Source organism: Myotis davidii, unplaced genomic scaffold, assembly GCF_000327345.1.
Source record: "Myotis davidii unplaced genomic scaffold, ASM32734v1 scaffold10, whole genome shotgun sequence".
In the NCBI taxonomy this organism is placed as follows: domain Eukaryota; kingdom Metazoa; phylum Chordata; class Mammalia; order Chiroptera; family Vespertilionidae; genus Myotis; species Myotis davidii.
In genome coordinates, this window is record NW_006283544.1 from 134,351 (window position 1) to 151,634 (window position 17,284).

Here is a 17,284-nt window from a genome sequence, read left to right on the forward strand (position 1 = left end):
GCATGCAAATCAGCCGAATGACTGAACAGCACAACGACCATCCAGACAACCTTCCAGATGATCACGCTATGACATGCATTGACGCCAGGCCAGCCAAGGCAGGTGTGATGTGATTTGTTGGGGGCCCCCGCCATTGCCCCATGATCACCCCACAGAGGGAGGCCCAGGCCACCAGCCAGCGACACTGTGGTAGGTGTGCAGAGCTGGCCAGCGATTGCCCCACAGAGGAAGGCCCAGGCTAGCCAAGCGATTGCACCCATGCCTTTCACCCACAGAGGGAGGTGACTGAAGGTGAGGGGGTAGGTAGCGCTACACAGATGACAAGCAGTGGCAACAATGGGGGTGGGGCCGCTGCTGGAAGCTGGGGGAAGTAAAGCCCTGATAGGCCCTGGTCACCACCAGGCCTAGGGACCCTACCTGAGGGGTCCTGGATTGTGAGAGGGCACAGGCCGGGCTGGGGAACACTCCTCCCCTTCTGGGCACAAATTTCGTACACTGGGCCTCTAGTATAAACAATAATGATGGTTTCTTTATAAGACATCAGAACTTAGGTGAGCACTAACTTCCCAGAGAATTTACCTCCTAAGTAATGACATTTCTCCTTTTAGAGATGTATTCAGCAGGTTAGCCACATAACTTTCTCTTATTTGGGCCTCTGGGCCTCCTGCATTTCTCCAGATTAAAAATGATGAGCTTTAGTTAACCAAAATCCCAGTGGTAAAGGGATTTTGTTAAAGACTTTGATCAAAACCTAGCTATCTCCTTCTCCACTTATTCTATATTCAGTGTCATACCCTTGCTGCAAATCTTTGTTACTTTTATGATTGGATAGTTTTCTCAGGGGAGATGGTCATCCATGGCAAAAATTAAATGTGCATTAGCAAATCTGACCCTTTAGGGTATGTTTGTACTAACACCATTAATTCTTGGATAAAATCTGTAAGGCTCAGAGCAGGAATTAAGATTTCACATATAGACCTCAATCTCTCAGGGCATTATAAATCTTTAAACAGTCTTGGAGGCATGCTCAGGAGCTATGGGATTCCAACTAACACTTTTTATGGGTGTGGTTTCAATAGAAATTTTAATAAATGAGCTCTGATTTTAACCTGGCGAAGTGCTTTTTCACATTTGCTAAAAGTAGCAACATGGACATGAAGGAAGCACTGTTTCGGTTCATTTTTTACACTAGATATCAACTGTTTTCACTTCAAAGTTGAGAAACTAGTAATCATTTACTCTTATCCTATCTAATAATAGACAAACATGGTAATTGACCATATCTTCCTTACACCTCTCATTGGCTAATCAGCACAATATGCAAATTAACCACCAACAAAGATGGTGGCTAATTTGCATACTGCAGGCAGGGCGGGACACTGGGAGCCGCCATCCAGGTCCCTGTGTGTGACCCCAGGAGCTGCCGGATAGCCGGGCCGCAGGCAAGGCGGCCCCCCGGGACCCAGGAGCTGCCTTGTCTGAGGCCTGTGATCGTGATCATGATTATGATCAGAAAGCCAAGCCGCAGTAAAGGCAGCCCCCTGGAACCCAGGAGCCCATTGGCGAGGTCTGCAGACGAAGCAGTGATCAAGCTATGAGGGGGAGGGTGGGGTCGGAAGGAGCTACAGGAGCAACTCTGGCTGGAGACTGAAGACTCCCACTGGAACGAAGAGCAAAGACTGAAGGCTCCAGCCTCAGCGAAGACTGTGTCCAGAGTGAAGATGGAAGGCGGTGTCCAGAGTGAAGGTCTGGGTCCCAGGTGCCAGAGGAAAACTGGTGCTGGCAGCCAGGGGAAAGAAGGCCTATTGCATGAATCTTCATGCAATGGGCCTCTAGTTTTAAAATAAATATTAATTAGAGTTCATTTTTTCAAATTGTTTTCCTTTTAATTACATTCATTGGAGTGATATTGGTTAATACAATTACATAGGTTTCAAGTCTATAATTCTATGATACATCATCTCTATATTGCCTCGTGTGCCCACCACCCAAAGTCAAACATAAAATACTTTTCAAGCAAGAAATTTTAAAAATATTTTACTCAGGAGAGTAATTTTTATTTTTTATTTTTGGGGAAATCTCACCTAAAGATCTATAACAATAATTTAGTAGTGCATTCCTTTGAAAGATATTAAATTATTAGTGGCCCAGTGCACTAAATTCATGCACATTAAAAGGGAATTAATTAGAGGAAATATTTTAATACTGCTATTTGCCCTGTCCCCGAGCCGGCACCGGGTGGGGGATGCAGACTCATGTCCCCCATCAAGCCGCACCAGGTCGGGGACACAGCCTCATGTACCCCAGCCTCGCCATGCATGCAGCCCCACCCACCTGAGTCTGCTGCCCACCTGAGCTTGCTGCACACGCGGCCTCCTGCTGATTAGTTGTTTTGGCGTGAAGGCATCATGACCATTTGCATATTATCCTTTTATTATTATAGACTAGTAGCCCGGTGCACAAAAATTTGTGCACTCGGGGGTGAGGGTGAGGAGTGGGGCCAGACCCCTCAGACCGACCTGCACCCTCTGTCATGTGCCGGGACCCCGGCCTCTCCTGGCCTAGGCACAGGCCTACAGGCTTGGGCAGCATGGCTCCCTAGGCCCCATTTTATCAAGGGAACAAAGTCGGCGTTAGTTACAGCCCTCACAGAACTCAGTACACTGCATCTGTGCATACAGCTGCCTCGTTCATGTGCCTGCTTCGCCCTACTGAATTACTAACATCTTAAGGACACAGCTCTGTCTTATCCTGCTTCAACTTCAGTGCCTGGCCTGGTGCCATGGACCTGAGTGGGTTTGCTGAGTGAGTGAATAATGAGTGAGTGAATGAGTGAATGAATGAGCGAGTAAGTGAATGAGCAAGCAGCTACCAGCGGGGACAGTTCGTACTCTGCTCTGAGCCTGACGCAAACCCAGGGAAGTTCCCGCCCTGCTCCCAGCGGCCCCACTCCCCTCTGCCAGCTGCATAGTTTGTGTAGGGCAAAGGCTGCCTGGGTGTGCGTTTTGGCAAATCAGTGCATTAGTACCTGCCAGTCTGGGATCCCAGTGGAGGGCCATTTGTGGGCGTGGCCAGTGACAGATTGGTGCATTAGCACCTGTTGGCTGGGGATCCCCCTGGAGGGCCGTTTGTGGGCCTGGCCAGTGGCAGATCGGTGCATTAGCACCTGTCATCCTTGGATCCCCTTGGGATGGACGATTGTGGGTGTGGCTGGTGGCGGATCAATGCCTTCAGCCGGGGATCCTGTTGGGAGGGCCATTTGTTGGTGAGGCTGTTGGCCAATCGCTGGGGTCCCGCTGCTAGCCCTGGGTCTGTTCCCATACCGGCCGCCTGCCACCCAGGTCGAAAATAGCAGGCCTGGATGGCAGCAGGGCAGTCTGGATGGCGCTGTCCCGCCCTGCCTGCAGTATGCAAATTAGCCACCATCTTTGTTGGTGGTTAACCGCCATCTTGGCTGGTGATTAATTTTCATATCTCGCTGATTAGCCAATGGGAAGGGTAGCAAAATTATGGTTAATTACCATGTTTCTCTATTATTAGATAGGATGTTTTATTTTCATTGGGAGATTTGAGAGCCTGTGATCAATTGTATAGTCTTCTGGCTCCCAAATATTTCTGCCAAGCTTACATCAAATTAAATATCCTTAAAAGGGAGAAAGCAATGAATGAAATTCAGACTTAGTAAATGGTGTGGCAGGGGTATCAATCAAATGTATAGATAGATAAATATAAAATGTTATGCCCACTCTCACACATCGGTAGGATTTTTGTAGTATTGTTAGTGGTGTGGTCTTCTTCTTCCCTACTTGCTAGTGCCCTGCATGAGACTCCTCCACCTCACCTCCATTTTACAATGTAGTTTCAACATCATCATCAGCCAAACCCTGAGGATGAATTTGTGTTTAGAATGAGTAAACTCAGAAGGCCAATTCATGTTCCTTAGCCAGTGTGCCCTGCTCTCAGATGTGTGCATTTGAGAACAGAGAATAATCTCATCATATAAAGCAATGGGCTACTGCACAGGGAAATTGCATGGGATGGTTCTCCTTGGTGGAATTCTAGTGGACTAGGCTTTTGTGTAGAGTCAAGATTTATTCTTGTTTCCAAACCTGTTTCTTTGTTCCATGCCTGTGACAAAATTAAAAGCCAAAAAATGGCTCATCATATACTTTTCAAAGCCAGAAGGAGTTTGTTCAATATTTCAATATATAATGTCTTTCTCATACATATGAAGCACTAGCGATGCCTGGTTTTCTAGGGCATTCATGTTGTGATAACAATGCTCACATTAGCCAGGTTGAGAAAATCATTGCAATACACATAGGTGATTTATAGAGGGATTATTAACCTAAGACAAGAAACATTTGGCTCCAATTTCTTTGTATCTGTGAAAAATAAAATTTAAAGTTGCAGTTTGGGACTGGGAGCTGATCTAGTATCAGCTGTGGGAATGAATTCTGTAGAGAATAGATAAAAAAGAACAAAGACAATACCCCTCAGCATAAAGCACTCAAGTGATTAACAGTATCCACAATAGATTGATGGTACCAAGAATTGCTTCTTGAAGAACAAGCAGATACTGAAAAGGGAGTTTAGTGAGCAAGAGGGAACAAAGGTCAATGATTAAAGTCAATGCAGGGGGCCAGGGGGATGGCAACAGGGAAGAGATGCTTTTGTATCAGAGAGATACAAGTGAGCAAGTAGCTAAAATTCATTTACTCTGGGACCAGGCAGTTTGCTTTCATCTAGAGAATTCCTTCTGGAGTAGCAGTTCTTTTTTCCCCTCTCATTTTGCTTTTCTTAAAATGTTTTCATTTCAGCTTTGGTAAAGGGTTTTGTTGTCTCTATCCAGCAGCTGTGGGGATGAACCTGGAGCCAGTTAATTAAGCTAAAGTAAATATAAGTATGTTTAGAATGGTGAGCAGAAAAGAGAGCAGAGGGTAGACACAGGGTCTTAGAACTGCATTTATGATTTTTCCCTTGCAGAGATTGTTCATTCTCCTGTATTCCAATCTGGTTTGATGGCATCATTGTTTAAGTATCTAAGTCAGGAATCTAGAAGTCACTCTGAAGCACTCCTCTCTTGTACCTACAATCAGTCAATTGCCCAATTTAGTCAATTTTGTCTGAAATATTTCGTATCTTTTTTCTCCATCCAATGTGTTCTAATTCAATATTTTCTTATCTTGGCACTATTTCAATATCTTCTTAAATAATCTTACTAAGAATCCCAACTCAAGCTTTATGTTGCTTCTTGAGTGTTTTTCTTTTTTATAAAATAAAAATATGATCCTACTTCTATTCTGGTTAAAGCTATTCAATGGATCTATATGATTTATAAGATAAGGTCCAGGTGAAGATATTTGGAGAAATCAGATATATGGATCTAGAATTCAGGGAGAAGAGCCAGCACTGGACCCATAAATGGGAGTTCCCAGCATAGAGATGGAAGTTAGACTCGTAGGTCTGTGTGAGACAATTCCTAAGGAGCTATCACAGAGCAAGAAAACAGAGGAGCAAACTACAGGTCCCTGGAGAAGTGTATCATTCAAGGAGTGGCTGAAGAAGGATCTTCAAAAAATGATGAGAAGGAATATTCTTAGGGGTATGAGGGACATTGAGCTTTATAAAGTGAGGAAGTAAGAATGTTTGGTGGTACTGAGGTAAAATCCAGGCTAATCCATTGGATTTACCCTTGGGGAACTCAATGGTAGTGAAATTACCGATGAGACCACTTCACTGCAATAGTGTGTATAGGAGGGAGTGAGGATAGGGCAGATGCCAGATGTGGTGGTTTCCAGGGAATGGGAAGGAGTAATGAAACAGAGGCACTGAGTAAAATACAATGCTTTGAAAAACTTGAATGAGCCTGGCCAGAGTGGCTCAGTTGGTTGGTGCACTGTCCCATGTACTGAAGGGTTGCCAGTTTAATCCCCAGTCAAGGCACATACTTGGGTTTGGGGTTTGATTCCAGATCAGGGCATGTATGGAAGGCAACCAATCGATCTTTCTAACATCTATGTTTTTCTCTCTCTTCCTTCCTCTCTCTAATCATGTCCTCAGGTGAGGATTAAAAATAATAATAATAAAATATAAAAAACCTGAATGATAAAAGTAAGAGATTATGGCTGTTGCTAAAATTAAGGAAGATGATTTAGAAAATGCATCCAAATATACTGGAAAAAGGGAATAATTACTGAACAAATTCACGAAGAAGCAAAAGGTGATAAAGAGTTAATTAAAGTGAAGAAGTTGGCTTTAAATGAGAAAATATTGCTAAGTACCAAAGATAATAAAGGAAGGATCTCTATAGATGTGGGCAAAAGTTTGCCAGTAGGCCTTCAGAATGTAAAAATACACTGTGTGAATTAAAGAATATGTCCTGGACCAAGCTGCTATGACTTTGCCACTTAGCTGTGTGACCTGGGTAAATTATTTAACCCCAGTGAGTTTCAGTTTCTTCTAGTGTGGAAGTAATAATAGAGCTCACCTCATGAGAACAAAAATAGTTAATACATGTAAAGCCCTTAGACTGTTGGTAGTAGCATGGTAAGCATCCAGTAAGTGTTGGCTATTAGTTATTAGGTGAAAATTAAGATAGTTGCTATGCTTAGGATTCTTAAAGTGGTCAGGTCTTTGCTACTTTCATTTATTCTGGTAAATAATCTGGCAGCAGGTATAAACACATGGCCAAAATTAGGAAGAGCAGAGTTCTCAAGCCTTTGGTCTATAATGACCGGTTCAAAGCAGCCCATGATCCAAGCCAGGGCAAACAAAATCTTTCTGGAAGATTTGTCTACCTGAGTTAAATTGGTAGAGAGTTTTCTTGTCTCCCTTTTGCAAGGCTAAAAGAATGTAATCACGGAGTTGCTGGCAAACACATATCCCTGGCTGGGTGGAGAAAGAACTATCATAGGTGACAGCAGAGAATAAAACTAATAATCAGAGGAAAGTGGAGACAAGATATGAAGAGAAAGAAAAAGAAACACCCAGACAGTGGTTGGGTCCCTGTATTCAGTTGGCATGAGGCCAAATTTTGCCCCCCTCCCCAGCAGTGATGTGCACAAAATGCCCTCTATTTTTAGGCTAAGGAGCATGAGGGTTTGTTTTGTTTTGTTTTTGTTGCTTGTAACAAAAGGAGATTATTAAATACTAAGGAAAGTTATGTGCCATACACCCTCGAAGATCAAAAGAGAAACGTGTGAATTGCATGTGGCTAAGTTTAGCAAGGAAATATGAGCAGGAGTTAGTCCATTCTCTATTTCAGTTGTCCATTCTACTTCAAATGGTTTTTTTTAATAACTGAGATGTTCTAGATTCTTCAATGTGCTTTCTCTAACTATTTCCTTCCTCAATTCAAATCCTGTAGGCATGAACTTTGGATCCCCCTCCCTCCCCACCCCCGACAGTGATCCAAAGTATGAAAGATACTGTTAGCTTTCTAACATTCTCTTTCCCCTATAGGAGAGATGAGAATGATGACAGAAGACTAATTGGAATGTTTGTCTATTGTACCTTCTGTCTTGCTTTCTTCAGTGGCAACGCTCTGCCAGAATTGTCAAAGTTGCAATGTCTACTCAGTGCCTAATATACTGCAACTGAGAGAGGTGACTATTAAGTTGCATGAAAATCATCATAACTGTGTCACTTGTGTCAAGTTAAACAAAAATGTGAATGCCATTTTATTAAATGTCAATTTATATGGTAGTGGTGCAGTAAGAGATGAGAGGTAATTGAGAAAAATTTATTGCACTGAGGGTCAGAAAGCCCAAGGGTGAGTTCTCCCATTTATTACTAGTTTGTACCTTCTGTCAAATGGCTATAACTCTCAAGGTCCTCATAACAGAGAGGGCTGGACTTGAGGGGCTTCACACCCAATGATTGTACATTGCTAATGGTAGTATATGCCATCTAAATGTGCAATCTCTATAAAACAGGGTTAGTTGGGACGACATAAACACACTGCAGAGCAGGAAATCTTACAGAGTAATTTCTAAACAACTTTCTGGTGTTGCTATACTGGAGTAGGGAAAAGTAAAATTCTCCTTAGTCAGAAAACTTCATTTCATGAGGTCTGGGCAAAAGTTGGATTTATTCAAAACTTATTCATCAAACTTTGCCTGGTTCAATGATAAAACTGTAAAGACTGAGTTTATTATTACTGTTGATAATAATTACAATTTGTAAAGAAAAAAATGATAGAGCTGGATTAAATCCTTTGTCTTACAGATTTAGGAAAGATAAAGGAAGCTGAGGCAAAGGGTACCCAGCGTTTAGCATTCTATTCCTGAGTCTGTAGTAATGAGAAAGCCAATTGGAAATATCTCTGTGTGTTGATATTCTCTGGCATGAAATTGTCCTGTGTGAACCTAAAGCTAAATAATACAGTCTCAGTATTGGGGGCAAAGATTAAGAGACTGCTTTGCTCTGGCCAGCATCTCCATTAATTTGCATATCTGAAGCAAAGAAGAGAGAAACAAATGGAGGACAATATGACCACAGCTCTATTAAGTCAACTGTCTTTGACTCCTGAAGCCAAATGGGTCTTCCTTTGTTCTGGTACATAGATATTAATATTCTCAACTGGAAAGTCAACCAAAATGTTCTACACAATTGAAAAAAACTTGATTTTCTTAGTTTGTTGGAAGTCTTCTGAAGTGATCAGAAATCATAGCTCCCCAAGCTCAAATACGTCTATAGATCTTTGGCAGACCACACGTTAGCTACAATTCAAGCAGGCTCTCCTAGAGCAGCTAAGCATTTTATAAATATTTGAGCCACATGTCTTTCATTTCAGTTTTATCCCACTGTTTCTGGACCCAATAGCAGTTGGAGTAACACCTAGTAAATTTAAATAGCATTCTGGAAAAGATGCTGCTCACTCTTTAGTGCAGATATCTATGTAATATTTAACATTTACCATCTTTTATTTGCAGCTTAAATATCAGAGCTCAATTTAAGTTATTAAACTTAGTATATTAGGTTATTATCTCTGATGTGTTACATATATTCATGCTTAGAAAAATCACTGTTCTGCTGGTTCTTCTAAATATCACATTATACTCAATTCCTTACACCAAACCATCGGCGATGACCTTTGAACAAAAGCAATAAAATCTGACCAGTTAAAACAAATAAGATAAGTGGACAATGACTCTTCAGAAATGTTTCTTTTTTTCCCTTAAGGGCAAACTGGAAATGTGTCTTCTAAACTTTGTTTTACGTTCTATAATAAATTGTAATTTTAAAGATTTATATTTACTTATCCTAATATTACAGATTCCTGCATTTTGTTGACATCAATTATACTGAAGAGAAAAAAACCTGCTAAGATAAATTACACAACCTTGTGGATAATCACCATCATCTTGTAGAACAGCTTATTAGCTGTAAAGGATTAAGTGGCAGTTTAAAAAATATTGCTTGGGACCATCTGAACTCATCCCATTAGAAGATAAAAGCAGTGTACTTTTAACATGGAAGCTGAAGGGTTTTTAATCAGGCAATTATATCTATGGCTACAAGACCTTTTCAAATAAAAGCAATGTTGGAATTTGACTTTAAATGGTAGAGAATAGTAAGCTATCCAGGGAGAATTTGCTATAAGGTCAAAGAGCAATGGGACTGAGAAAACTGTAATGATTATAAAATAATTAAGCTCATTTTTTTCTACCTGAAGTCAGAGAGACATAACCACAAAAATATGCATTGGCTATGCCTGTGTAACCTTTCTCCTGTGGTTGTTCATGAGAATGAAGAGCCACTCAGCTTAAAACTGAAATATGAAATTAAGGAGTGATATCTTAATTTCACTACTATTTTTGTCCTTATAATACTAATTTAAAATATCTTCTTTTACTCAAATTCAAGAGCCTCAACTTTTTCATTAATCCATAAATGCTCCTTTATGATATTATCATTTTTAAAGGGAAAAATAATCACTTTAAATCTCTTACCTATTTACATTTTTATATGGGAAATGCTTCTTATAACTGGCCAACCTTTATATTTAGTGAGTTTTAAGTTCTCTAGTCTGAAAGTGCCAGCTTAATCCTACTCCTCACGCTCTTCACAGACACTGCAGAGCTTCCTCCAGGGTTATTCTGTGGACTATATTAAAGTCTTTGTCCATGCCATGCAGATTTTTCTCTCTCTTATTTTGTGTGCGGAGGAAAGCACTGCGCATAGGCAGAGACCCAGTGGAGGTACTGATTTACCTCCACTTACACCCAAACTTCACAATGCCACCAGTTTAAAATTTCTTATTGGCACATCTTCGCTCAGTAAATTTTAATAGGTTCTCCTTATCTTCATAATAAAGTAAGAAGTACTCTATCTGGCATTCAAATGTTCTCAAAACTGGTTCTGTCACCAATGATGTTTTCATCTGTCCTTTCCTTTTATCTCTTATCCAAGGGCATCCAACCACCCCACTAAACTCCCCCACCCCACGCCAGGTTTGATCTCAGCCTAGAACCTGTCTCCAGCAAAAAAAAGAAAAAAAAAAGAAAAGAAAAGAAACAAAGAAACAAAGAAAGAACCTATAGTCACTTTCACTGATTTGAAATTAAGCCAGGCTCATGCTTAGCTCTTGCTCTGACCTTGTGCTTCATTTAAAGTAAATGTTACCCAACAATTCCAAATTCAGATGGACTTTTGCCATTTTTCTTCTAGCTAAAGGTAGGCATATGACAGGTCTATCAATAAGATGCAAGGAAAATCTCCTGGGAACATCTCAGACATATTTTCCCTCCAGGAATGAGAGATTGAGGCTCAAAGGAATACGTTATCGTCCTGTTCTTCATTCTTTCACTTTCAGACCATTTTTGAGCTTGTGTGATGAAAATGTTTCTTGAACAATTTGAGATCCTGAGGCAATAAACCAGAGCATAAGCCGACATGAGGAGCATGGCAGAAGTGGAGGGCACGGAAAAGGTAAAGAGACACTTGAGCCTTGATCTCAAAGCCATCTTTGGGACTGTCTAGCTCCAGACTTCATGACAAGCAAAAAGTAAGTGGCAAAATGTTATGTCATGATTAGAGTCTATCACTTGTGGCCAAACCATGTTAACTGACATGCTGACCCACCCACCAAGAGCGAAGAAGTCAATACAGTAAGAGCCTACACACTCGGTAATCTGAGTACACATAGGTTAGGATTTCACTGTTAAAGTCAAGCCTGTAACAGGGAAGACATCACTTTGTATGTTAAGGTTATGTGTCATATGGAAAAGGGGAAATGATTGGTGAAGTTGACCACCAGGTAGGAAGGCAACATTCCTGAACCATGGGTAAGGACTGGGACAAAAGAGTTAGGCTAGTACATATACTAGCCTCTTAAAAATCAATCATATACCATTTTCTATAGATGTACTGTTAGCTATGACAGCCAATAGCCACAGTTGGCAATTATTGACTTGAATTCAGGCCAATCTGCATTGATATGTGTTGTACATATAAAATATACATAGGATTTTGAAGACTTAGTATAAAAAAAGTATAAAATATTAGTAATTTTTACATTGATTATATGTTGAGATGATAATATTTTGGATATATTAAATTAATGAAAACATTTTATTAAAGCAACTACCCAGGCCAAGAGTGAAATCTCACTGTAGAGAGCTGTATTGCTGGGTTTGAAAGCTTAGAATGTAAGCTCTTTGAGGGCCAGGAGGCCAATAATCTCATATCTCCAGTTGCTAGGACAGTGCCAGCCACACAATAAAGCTCACAAAATGGGCGTTAATTAAGTAAGTAAAGGCCTTCTGATAATGTCCAGGCAATATGTTTCTTTTACTCTCATGGGCCTCTGAGCTCAGTCCTGGCTGTGACTCTCCTGGCCCATATTTTCAATGACAGGCTAGAATAGATAGATGCATGGGTGGGTGGATGGATGGATAGGTAGACAGAGAGAAAGACATACACTATGGAATTTTTTTAACGTGTTGATAAGATCAGGAACTTCTTGGGAATACTGACATTTAAATAGTACCACACTTTCCATTTATACACAAAATAACATAAAGTGGTTTTTAACTTCCCTTCCCTTCAGATTTTAATTTCAATATGAATTAGAAAAAATTGGTAGGCTTATTGCAATAGTTGTTTATTGGTTTTTCTACTTGCTGCTCCCTGATGACCTTATAAAAAATATATTTTGTCATTTTGGTATTCCTGATCTACTTAACCCACATTATTTTCTTCCATAACTTATCTCAACCTCTAACACACACACACACACACACACACACACACACACACACACACACACGTGTGTTTGTTGTCTGTCTCCCCTTACTAAGTTTCAAGAAGGCAGGTACTTTTTCACAGTGTCTTAACAATATTACATACTAGTACAGCCTGGCAGGTATGAAGTGGATAGTCATCATATATTTGTTGAATGAATGAATCAATGAATAATTAAAATGGATGCCTGCTCATTATTTTTAAGAGCAGTTTCAGAAAGAATTGTAAAATAGTCATCCCTTTCCCCCAAGTATACCAGGCATGGTATGTGACTGGCAAGGAAACAAACAAGTAAATGAAGAGGGGAAGAAAGAAACCTAGATAAACTGTAATTTATTAAAAAGAAAAGAATAAAAAATTAAATTATTTTTATTTCAGAAATAAGGAAAATAGATCGCAGAGTCATGAATTCTCAAAAGTTTGTATGTCTCCAAGTAAAGTTTAATGTTTAAGACACAATAAATCTAGGGAAAAATATTCTCTCATAATGGTTAGTTGAAGTTATAGAAGCTAACTTCAACTAACCATTATGCAACTCTATTTTATTTTAGAGAGAGAAAGGGAAAGGAATAGAGAGATGGAAACATTGATGAGAGAGAAACATCAATTGGTTGCCTCCTGCATGCCCCCTACCAGGGATTGAGCCTGCAACCTGGGCATGTGCCCTGACCTGAATTGAAACAGCAACCTCTCGGTGCACGGGATGATGACCAACCAACTCAGCCACATAGGCCAGGGCAAAGGGCAGGTTTTTGAACCCCAGCTCTATCACTTATTGGGCTTATTTAAAATCTTCTGTACATTATCAAGTCATGGTAGTATAATAAAGATTAAGTGAATAGTTTATGTTAAGTGCTTAGTACAGAGCATGATATTGTCTTCAATAAATGCCAGATATCATTCTAATTATCATTGTCTTTAGCATCATCATCCTCATCCTCATCCCCATCCTGAGGTATTATGAAGATTATAGTAGATATAAAATATCCCTGGCCTCAAGTGGTACTTCAAAAATGGTAAAAAAATAATATATATGTACAATATGCACCTTATTTGTGATCAGTAAGTTCCAATGGATATATATCCTTATCTCTAGTTTGAAATGGGAAAACTAAGAAACATAAAATGATTTTCCAAAAGCCACAGAAAATTGATAGTGACACTGTGCAAATTCACTCATGGTTAGGAGTTTGGGCTGTAGAGGTAGGTCACCCAGGCTTAATCCCTGATGAGTCACTTTGTGACTTTGGAAAAGTTAACTACCTTTCTGTGTTTCATTTTTTTTAAATGATATCTAAAGCAAGATTAATGTAATGCTGACCTCTTACCAATATTACATACTAGTAGCCTATGCTTTGAATCACTGTGGCAAAGATATTTAAAGTTCACCAAATATCCGCATGCTCTCCTATATTTCACAGACTCTTTGCAGTTAGGGAACATGGCTCTTTCTAACAAATGGGTTGTAAGATCATTGTCACTTCTAGGCCAAGTCATATGAAAAGTGGTGGGAGACTCTTGGTCTCTCTTCCCCTACTGAGGTGATCTGGAAATGGCATGTTGACAAGGCAGTTTTGCAGATCAAAGCAGCCTGGATCACTGAGTCACTGCATGGAGGATAGCTTCCTTGGAAAGTCACTTGATCTGCATTACAATTTCCGTGCATAAGATAAAAACCTTGTTGGGCAAAGTCACTGAAACTTTTGGGTTACTTTTTTATGACAGTATAAACTAGCCCGTCCTGACTGCAATATGATAATGGTTCCAAACCTAAAACCCACCTATAGTATGTGTATTGGGAGCTCAGAGTAGTAAGGAATACCTTTAATTAATTACAGTCATAAGGCTATGGAAAAGATCAGGAAAAGTTGTATTTCCTTTCTTTGTTCTTTATATTGGACACTAGCCCCAAATTCTTCCCAGGCATGGCACACTAAAATTGCTAGCTGTACAGTCAAATATAGTTGATAATGTGGCATTAATTATTTGTTTTTAATAGTCAATTGTCCCTAATCATCTCAGTACCCAGAAATGAAGGATTCTTTAAGCAAAGATTCTCTAAGACCCTCTAGCAGCCAAGAGCAGGCAGTTCAGCTGGAGAGGAGATCTTTGTACAAATTAGGTATGGTTACTCAGTTCCATAAAGTGGTTCTTGACTAGTTCCAGAACTCAATGGTGCTGTACACAACCGTACTCAGTAATGTTTGATGATGACAGCTGTGAAGTTGGAGGAGCATGGTCCCAAACCACTTAGGAATCTGGAAATACCAGAGCTTCTTAAGAAATTAAAAATAAAAGCAATTAATTAAAATGTTTATTGGTCAGAAGAACATTCATTATGCTATTCATTAAGATGTAAAACTCTGTTATTCTTTTATTTTAATGCAGGTTTTCCAACCTCACAAGAAATTTCCTGTTTATCAAGAGGTTAGGTTAAAAAAAAACACCCACACACACAAAAAACAAAAGCAAAAACAAGCAAGCAAACAAACAAACAAACAAACAAAAACTAAGGATAGGATCCAAGGAGTCCAGAAAACATTACATTATGATTTGCAGAAAACTCATAGTGAACATTTCTGATTCCCTTTCTTCATCGAAACAATTCCCTTTGACAGTCAGTCTCCAAAAAGGAACAGAGTAATAGCTCTATGATTCTGGAGTCTAGCACAGGTGTGAGGAGATTTATGACTGCAGAGCTGCCTCTTCCTGGAAGGGCACAGTTGAGTGTGTGGCGATGTGAATCGATGCTTAACGTAAGTAAACAACTCAGGGTCAAGGGGAGAAGTTCAGGATAACTCCTGACACCCCTTTGTATTGTGTTAATGGATATCCCCAATTCCAATCATCTACTGACTTATTAGCCAAATATGTAAACTACAAGATTAAAGAATGAAAGAGGCACCAGGAATTTTAAAATCTTCCTCAGGTAAATGGTGGAAATTGGTGCGCACACAAGAGCAAACAGCTGTTGTTTTTCAACGAGAATGGTCCGTTCAAAAACTGAGTGAAGAGATCACTCCCAGAAAAAACAAACAAACAAAAAAAAACACATAAAACTATCTGGATTAAGAAGATTCACTTATCTACCCCTTACAACATATCCTTAAACTGTAGTTTAGCTTCATTTGCTACAATTTCCCAAATCTCTTATGGATGATACCATTTCATTATGCAAATTGTTTGGTTGAAGTATTTAATTTTATAAAGCAACCAGAGGCTAAATTTTCCCACTGAATCTTATTCTTTAGATTCCCCAAAAGAGGCTCCTTTCCATGAAATGCCAGGCTATAAAAGACTGTTTTGGCTGTGATTTGTATAAAATGGGGGTTGAATATGGAATAAATATTCAATAGAGGAAATATTCTAGAGAAAACCAACATAGATCTAACCACGTATCTATTGGCCCACCGGACTCAGGATTATCTAACTTATCATTGAACTGTTTTCCAAAATGAAGTGTCTGTTATTAGAATGAAAAATAGGTGTTTAGGAGAAATGGCCATAGCCAACTTTATTTTGAATACTTCACAGTTATCTCCACCAGAAACCTGTTAAAGGTTCACTTACAGTATACTTTCCGGGGGCACTAGACGGTGAGGGACATTACTCAGCCGACAGGTTTGGCTTTCTGGTTTCAGCAACTGTCTCTGCACTTACAAGGGCCAAGGAACATAAAGACAAGTGGGCACAGGTTGATGTTAATATACTTGTTATGTTATATGTATCAGTTTACCAGTGGATTAGGAGAATCTGCAACTCTGAATTTGACACAGACCATATTTTATATGTTACTGCAATCCAGCTTTTAACAACTGCTGATTTATGACTCTTTTATGCACCCGTTGCTAAGCTAGGGCAATCGGTACCTTGGCACAGTCCCCTTCATTAGTGTCCCATAATAGAGTATTTATGATGCTACTCTTGACTCACGGAGATATATTTTACATCTCTGCATAGCAAGTTACATTGTAAGTCACAGTGTAAGTTTTGTGATAGGGAATTTTTTAAAAAGGAGAAGAAGGTTGGTTATTATTAGAATAATATAATCACTGCATAGAAGACATTAGTGATACCAAACTAGAAAGTTCTTAAGTCAGTAGAAAAATGTAAGAGTGTGATGTTAGAATGTTTCCCGAAACTGATTTATACAAGACATAAAGTCTCTGACACGCAAAAACATGGTTAAGGAGGACTTTATAGGGTAGCTATCTTAGAATCCTAAATGAACAGAATTCTTAAAGTTTTTACGTTATTTTTTTTTCTTTGGGAAACATGGTTTCATAAATTTATGATTTCACATACACCATAGGTCATCATTTTGTTTACTACAATATTTTGTTTTATGAAAAATGTCACTTAGGATGGGATAAAATCATTTTCATGTTTTAAAACAGAATTTTAGCCTGACTGGTGTGGCTCAGTGGTATAGACCCATGAACCAAGAGATCACTGGTTCAATTCCCAGTCAAGACACAAGCCCAGATTGCAGGCTTGATCTCCAGTAGGTAGGGGTCATGAAGAAGGCAGCTGATCGATGATGTTTCTCATCAATATTTCTATCTTTCTATCCCTCTCCCTAAAAGTCAATAAAAACATTTTTAATAGAATTGTATTTAAAAATTCTACTATGATTTCTGGGATGATTTCCCAAGCTTGATTTGTTTTATTTGGCCAGTTCTACAGCATCATGCAGCATTATTTTTCATTTAGTGAAATGGAATAACCCACCTCATTTGTATATAACATTTAAATCACTACTTACAATGGAAATTTTAGTTTAGCATATGGCCTTAGACACTGTAGAATTGCAAAATAATGCTGAAAGGAAAATATGCTATATCCCTGGTTAAAAATAAAATTTTACATATAGGACTAATTCATTATCTAGGATGTTACTGTTCTGTTATTACTAAGGTTCTTGTCTTCACATTCATCTTTACAAGTTATCAGAGAATAACTGCTGTATTGCTATTTATCACCAAGGACACTGGGATATAAGGAAGTTTGATACCTGTGAGAGCTTCTTACTCCA